Source organism: Cupressus sempervirens, chromosome 11 (genome assembly GCF_028749045.1).
Source record: "Cupressus sempervirens isolate cs-2001-9-10 chromosome 11, ASM2874904v1, whole genome shotgun sequence".
Taxonomy (NCBI): Eukaryota; Viridiplantae; Streptophyta; class Pinopsida; order Cupressales; family Cupressaceae; genus Cupressus; species Cupressus sempervirens.
In genome coordinates, this window is record NC_143128.1 from 303729505 (window position 1) to 303736848 (window position 7344).

At 38.9% G+C, this 7344-nt stretch overlaps 1 pseudogene across 1 annotated transcript; it reads left to right on the forward strand.

Moving 5' to 3' along the window:
- The first annotated feature begins 1427 nt into the window (after positions 1 to 1427).
- LOC149529335 (organic cation/carnitine transporter 1-like) lies at positions 1428 to 4069 on the forward strand (annotated as a pseudogene). The gene is made up of 2 exons (XR_016358817.1): positions 1428 to 1965; positions 2649 to 4069. The product of XR_016358817.1 is annotated as an organic cation/carnitine transporter 1-like (transcript).
- The last annotated feature ends 3275 nt before the right edge of the window (positions 4070 to 7344 follow it).

A 7344-nucleotide genomic window follows, 5' to 3' on the forward strand; every position in this document is an offset into this window, starting at 1 on the left:
AATTATATTAGAACCCTAACCTAACCATAATACTATCCATGATGTAAATCCTTAACCTAACAAAAATTCTAAATTTAAAAGATAAACCCTAATCCTAACACTAAATTATAATCTTAACCCTAAACCCTAATTTACTAACCTTAAAACATGATGCTAACCCTAATAATAACCGCAATCCTAAACAATAGTCCTAACAATATTCTTATACTTACCCAAACCATTATCAAAACCCTAACCTAACCATAGTACTATTCATACTCTAAATGCTTACCCTAATCATAATCTTGGCTTTAAACCTTAAACCTAAACCATAATCATAACTCTAAACCCAAACCTTAATCCTAACCCTAATATAGTCCTAAACCATATCCCTAACCATAATCCAAAACCCAACCCTAATCCTAAGTCTACCATAATTCTAACCCTAGCTATAATCATACTTCTAACCTAAATCCTAAACATAATGATAATTCTAAGACTAGTACTAACTATACCCCAGACCTAAACCCTAGCCATGATGTATAATGTAGAACATACGTATAATCCCAAACATAATGCTAGGCTCTAATGTTAAACCTAACCTAACCATAACTCTAACCCTAACCATGGTATGAATTTAAACATTTATTCTAACCCTAACCCTAATCAAAGTGCTAACTCAAACCATAAACCATAATGTAAACTCTAACCTTATCAATAAAACTAATCCCCTCCCTAAACTCTATTTTAGCCCTAATCAAAATCCCAACCCTAACCATAATAAAAACCATGATGTCATCATCCACTCTAACCATAATACTAAACCGAACCCTAAAATTGACCCTGTCAATAGCTTTGTACTCTAACCATAATCTATCCCTAACCTAACCTAGCCATGATATGATCTAAACCCTTACCCTAACCATGATCCTGACCTTTAGCCATAAACTCTAATCTCAATCCTTACTTTAAACAATAACCATAATCCTAAACCTTAATCATAAATATCATCTTGACCCTAATGCTAACCATAGTCCCTACCTTAATGATAATTCTAATCCTTTTGCCAGCAAAACTCTAAACTTACTGCTAACCCTGACCATAATATAAATCATAACCATGATATAAACTCTAATTATGAACCATTATATAAACTCTAACCCATATTGTTAACCCTAATTATTACCCTAATCAAATTAATATGTTCAATGTGGCATGTGTGGTGTCACTACTACTAGCTAATATTCTCTATATTTATAATAGGTCGAGATGTATGGAAGCGTTGAATTTTAATGTCATTCACCGTTATTATACATAAAAAGAATTCAACGCCTTATACATCTAGGCATATTATAAATATGAAGGAAGCATGACAATATTTTCTTTTCAGTTTGTTTTCGCCCTGATGTTATAAAAAAATCCTAATAGATAAGGGCGGCTGATCCGAAAGGCTATTTTATTATTATAATTAGGATCTAGTACTTGTTTTTAAGTTTCTTCCTAGCGTCGACATCAGCCACTACAAGACTTGCTTTTACAAGCCTTCTTTCATAGATTTACAAGCTTCTGGGTTTCACAGATAGCCTGTAATGGAGATGGAGGATCAGCAACACGGTGATAGTAATGAGCTAAGCAAAGTTGAGCTAAAAAAGTTTTCTATTGATGAAATAATAGAAAAATATGTTGGGGGTTTTGGAAGAACACAGTTGTTGCAAGTGGCAATCGTTGCCCTGGGTGTGGCTTTCGATGCTCAGCACACCTTTGTCACCATTTTTACTGATGCCCAACCTTCATGGCGCTGCACTAATGGCAGTCACTTAACAGAAATATGCACTGCAGAGTCATCAATATGCGAGATGGATCCATCACTATGGGAGTGGGAAAGAGGAAAACAAGTGTCTGTCATCTCACAGTGGAACCTTGTCTGCGCCAACACCATCAAAGCAGGCTTTCCTTCTCTATTTTTCTTCATGGGAGCTCTATTAGGTGAGCTAAAAGTTCAATTTGGGTTAAATTTGTTTTTGTCCAGATACTGAAAGTGAACATGATGTAAAACATACACGAGTAAATAATCCCAAATCAGTTACTTCTAAAATGTGCTTCTGTTGATATCGCAACTATCTCTCTTGGAAAATGTATATTAGATTTGGTTTTAAAACAAGGGTTTTGAGAGGGTGGAGTATAAGATCTTAAATCTGGATCTGATTGTGTGTTTTTAATATCGACAGTTTGGATGGTATTTCGTAATTTATCATTAAAATGTGCGTGAGTACAGAAGATGTAAAATCTGATAATATTGGTCTCAAAATGTGTAATGTATATATATAATGACATAAGAACTTAAATTACAGATTCCAATCACAGCTTATTTGATATAGAACTTATCATATATGAATTTTATCATCAATTCATTAACCCAGTTTAAACTCTGATTTTGAAACAAATTTGACTTCTGATCTGATTCAGAAACACAATTGTTTTATTTTATTTTTAAATTCATCAATATTAATAGCGTTTTATGCTTTTCAGTTTCTAGAATGCATCAATATAAAAGGTAATTTATGCATTGGTGCATCATATGAACTGGATAAACCTTTTCTTTTCGACAGGCAAAATTGAAGCTTTTAATGGAAAAGAAATTGAAAATGTCAGACAATGAGGTTTTGCAGGTTGCATAATAGTGGGACCATTGGCTGATTCCTGGTTGGGTCGTAAGAGGGCTCTGATGCTTTCCACTGTGTCACTTTCATTGATGGGTTTTTTAACCTCTGTTTCCCCCAACATTTGGATCTACTCTCTCCTCCGAGCTCTCAGCGGCTTCACCAGATCCTCCTTGGGAACTTACTCTCTCGTTCTCTCCACTGAGCTCGCTGGTCGCAAATGGAGAAGTTACATTAGTTTCTTTGTTTTTCTCTTCTTCACCTTTGGATTCCTCTCACTTCCAGCCCTTGCTTACCTCACCAGAAACTCTTTTTCTTGGAGAATGAACTACATCTACATCTCCATACTTCCTCTGGCCTACTCTTTGCTCCTCCTCCCTTTCATTTGGGAGTCACCCAGATGGCTACTTCTCAGGGGAAATCCAAAAGAGGCCTTAAAATGTTTAAGAAAAATGGCAGAAATGAATGGAAGAGTGGTGCCAGAAAATGTAGAGATAGAAGATTGCATTGCAGAGAGCCAAACAGAGTCTTCTTTATCGCTGTTGTGGACTACCAAATGGGCTCGGAGAAGGCTCATGTCATCAATGGCGGTGGGCTCTGGCATGGGGCTCATCTATTATGGAATGCCCTTTGGAGTTGCAAGTTTGGATTTCGATTATATTTGAGTGTCACATTTAATGCTCTATCTGACATTCCAGCAGCCATTTTCTCTACCATTATTCTTGCCAAGGCCGGGCGTAGAAGGGCAATTCTTCTGTTAACACTATTAAGTGGCATGCTCTGTTTTCTCTGTGTGTTCTACTCATTGGGTATACCAGATATTCCCAATTCAACTGCAAAGAAAAAGAATTGGGCACAGATAGTTTCTGAAGTAGGAGCATTTTTGAGTGGAGGAACAGCTTTTAATGTGTTGCTGATTTATTGCTTGGAATTGTTTCTATCCAGTGTTCGAAACTCGACAATGTCATTGCTAAGAGAGGCTGTTTATGTAGGGGGGATTGTAAGTCCAGCAATTGTTGTGATTGGCCGCAGCAACACAGTTCTTGCATTTGGTCTATTTGGAATTGGAATACTAATTACTGGTCTGTTCGTGTTGGGCCTTCCAGAAACCAAGGATCGGCCTCTCTATGACACATTGGAAAATCAAGATTTTCAGGAGACGCTTGTTTCTAAGACGGAGTTGGGATCACCGTTGCTTACATAGGTCCTCTCTCTGTTAGGAAGGAAAAGGAAATACATTTTTAGAGTTTATAAATGGTGATAGAGCATGAATAGCTTATTCTTAGTAAGTATCGAACTTCTCTTTTAAGAACGAGAGTTCTTAGTCACAAGTAGTCACAAGACTACCTAAAATTAAAAACACGATATTGCAATTTGCAATAGTTTGATCTTGCAGTGAGTATGAATATCATGATACTCTTATATTTAAAGATGCAATCATATCTTATTTATGCAAATATAAATGATCTAACATTGTAATTTTTAGTGAAACAAAAAATACAAAAAAATCAATTTATAGAAACTTCTTTCAAATCCTTCCTAGCCATTCAGAAACCTCTGGAAGTAGTACCTACAACCGTTGGACGTGGACAAGAAGCAGGAGTATTGTGACTGCCTGACTGAGCTCCGGTATACATTTATTCCAATCCATAAAAGACCCGCCTTTCCTTTAAGTTATTTTAATCAGTTTGGTTAGTTCAAGAAACCCTAGCGAGGTTAATTCAAGAAACCCTAGCGACGGACCAGGCATTCGCTCCGGAATCATTTTCATAGATTGAGGGAACAGAGATCAAAAGATGCACGACTGTGTTCCAACAAAAGAGCAAAGCATTGCTCAACTTTGAAATTGCCCAGTCCTCAGCTCTGCTTGCTTCCCTGCTCACCCGCATGCGTTTTTTTCGCCTCAACCTTTCTCGTGTTTGTGACAACCACCAAAGAATTTGTGTCATATGACCAGCCAAATCAACAGAACAAAGTAGAAAAATGCAGAGGCGGTGCCATTGGACCAGCCAAGAAATAAAAAGGAAGAAAGAAAAGAAGCTCGTGTGATTCTACCCCGCGACTTGAAACCATGATCGAAGAGTCCTCTACAAAGTACAAAGCAATCTAAGTGTGAAAATTCCCAGCCGGTTCTCTGTGACAAATTCAGGCCTCTGAGAAGGATCTTTAAAGGGGCAATGATTTGCACTTGGCTGCCGTATTAATCTTCTAATCTTTTTTCAGATGTCTTTGTAAAATAGGCTTCTCTTTGAGGGGGTTGCCCATTATACCAAATACAACACTTCTGGTACTCAAATGGCCTTGCGCGAATAATTCGCTGAAAGAAAGGAAACGAGCGGGCACACATCCACAGAGTCTCGGACAAGCAGGTAGTTTTTCCAAACGAAAGAAGTAGGAAGAGGATATCGCAAAGCGTTTCAGAGGTTCGGGTGGTACGATGGGAAGCTGGAGTGGAGTTTGTGTCGGGTTGGGGCATTTACCTCGACTTTCACTTTAGGAGCTTGAGCTGGGAATACGAAACGAGTAAACTGAGTAAACGAGAAACCGAGAATATCCACCATTCAGGTGGAATTTGAAGCTGTTCGTTATCAGGTAAGTCGTGATCAGAAGGAAATAACAAAAATCAACGGAACAATTATCCGGCTCTGCTGCAGGCTTGATCAGAAGGAAAGCGGTGCTTCATGCAAGTCTTATTATTCCAGTGGGACCAGGGCATCACACCGAAGCATCACAGTGGGACCAGGGCAGCAGACACAATACCAGACAGGGTTCAGATCCTAGGTAGGCCTATTTCCAAGGGTAAAACGAAAACTGGGGCCCAGCCCACAACAAGATAGTGGCAGGCCTTAAGCCAGGGGTTTCAAGGTGCACTTTTTGGTTTTGTTTTATATATTTGCTCTTGTTAGCTTTTGTTTCGCCCTTCTTTCTTTTGATCAACGGAAAAACAAATTGAGGATACACAAATGAGAAAACAAACGGTGGATATGCAAATCATGGAAAAACAAACCATTTCATTGGTAAAAAACGGTAAAGAAATTATGGTACACTTTGAAACTAACCATTTAGGGCAAGTCAAAATGGCATCACTTGGCAAGACAGGAAAATATATCTGGGTCAATGTTAAACAGGTCAAGGGCATTTTAAAACGTAGACTTGCTCGTATGAAAGGGTCACATGAAAAGCAGAAACACGGGCAGAGATTGCATAAACAAGTCAAAATGTGCCCTCCTCCACACTTAAGTGGTGACAATCATCTGTATGGTAGCAATAACTTCGGTGAGTCTGTCAGTTACAGCCCTACCTCCACACCTCTCGCTTGGTGCCTAGATCTTTATGTGCAAGAACTTTTGAGGGCCAAGAGGAGGTTGGAGCTCCTAGAGGCTAAGGAGCAAGAAAGTTACCGCAATATACAGGTGCTAATTGCAACAAATAAAACTCTTGCAGACAATAACAACACTTTAAAAGCTCAAATCTCAACGTTGCAAGAAACACTTTTAGCTGGGAAGCTTGAATGGCAGAATATGAAGGATGAATGGAAAAACCTGAATGTGACATTGGAAACAAACAAGGTCATAGCAAATACCGAGTCATCTCATAATAAGGAGAAAACGATTCTTCACACTAGTTCGCCAGAAAAGGCAGATGGTGAAGAGAAGAGAAGAAGTTTTGCAGAAGTCACCAAAACTTGGGACAAAAACAGCAAACACCCTAATATGGCAAGAGAAGAGGCAAAGATTCGTGTGAACACGCAAGACAAAGAGGTCAAGGAAAGGCAACTTAGGGCATCCAATATAATTATCAAGGGGATAAAAGACTATGGGGAAGGCGAACATACCCTTGACCTAACGAGGGATTTCCTACAAGATGTGTTGTTGTGGCAAGGACAAATCTGCCAAGCTTGGAGGGTTGGCAAACCACACGCTGAGAGAAATAGGCCAATCAAGGTAGTCATGCTCAGCATTAGCGACAAACAAAATCTACTTAACAAAAAACAGCTCTTGAGGGGTTCTCGCTTCGTTTTAGAGGAGGATTTAACTATGAGACAGCAAGTAGAAAGAAGGATGGAAATGGAAAAAATCAGAACAGCTAGAAATGAAGGCAGAAGAGCTTGGATGTTCAAGGGAAAAGCAGTTATTGCTCATTTTGGCCACCGCTACAATGAAGGGCAGCAAGAAGGCAACAAAGGTGCAACAACAAACACCTTAACAGGCAGCGATACAACAAGATCCATAATCACACCTAGCGATAATAACTCAACTTCGAGTCTTTCACATCAAAATAAATAGCAATCAAGCTTAACCCCGGCGTCCTTAAGTTTAGTTTGTTGGAATTGCAAAGGTTATCCGTGGAGACGTGGGCCTGGGTTAGGGCCTATTGCGGAAGGCAAAGACATTATTTGTCTCATAGAGACACATGAGCATGAGGGATGTAAGACCCCATTGTTTGAAGGCTACTGGAAGATGGCAGTGTGGAATGAGGCAGCGGGAAATGGTAAAGGTCATGGAGGTATAATGGTTCTAGTAAAAGAAAGAGAAGGTCGTGTCATTCAGCTGGAAAAGTCTGATTCTAATAAACAATTTATATGGCTCAAAATCGTGGAAAATAACACTCTTCTCAGGATTGCAGCTTGTTACTTTGCTCCACAAGTATCTAAAATTTATAAAAAGTGTGGTTTAGATCACAATGACCCTTATGCTACGTTAAA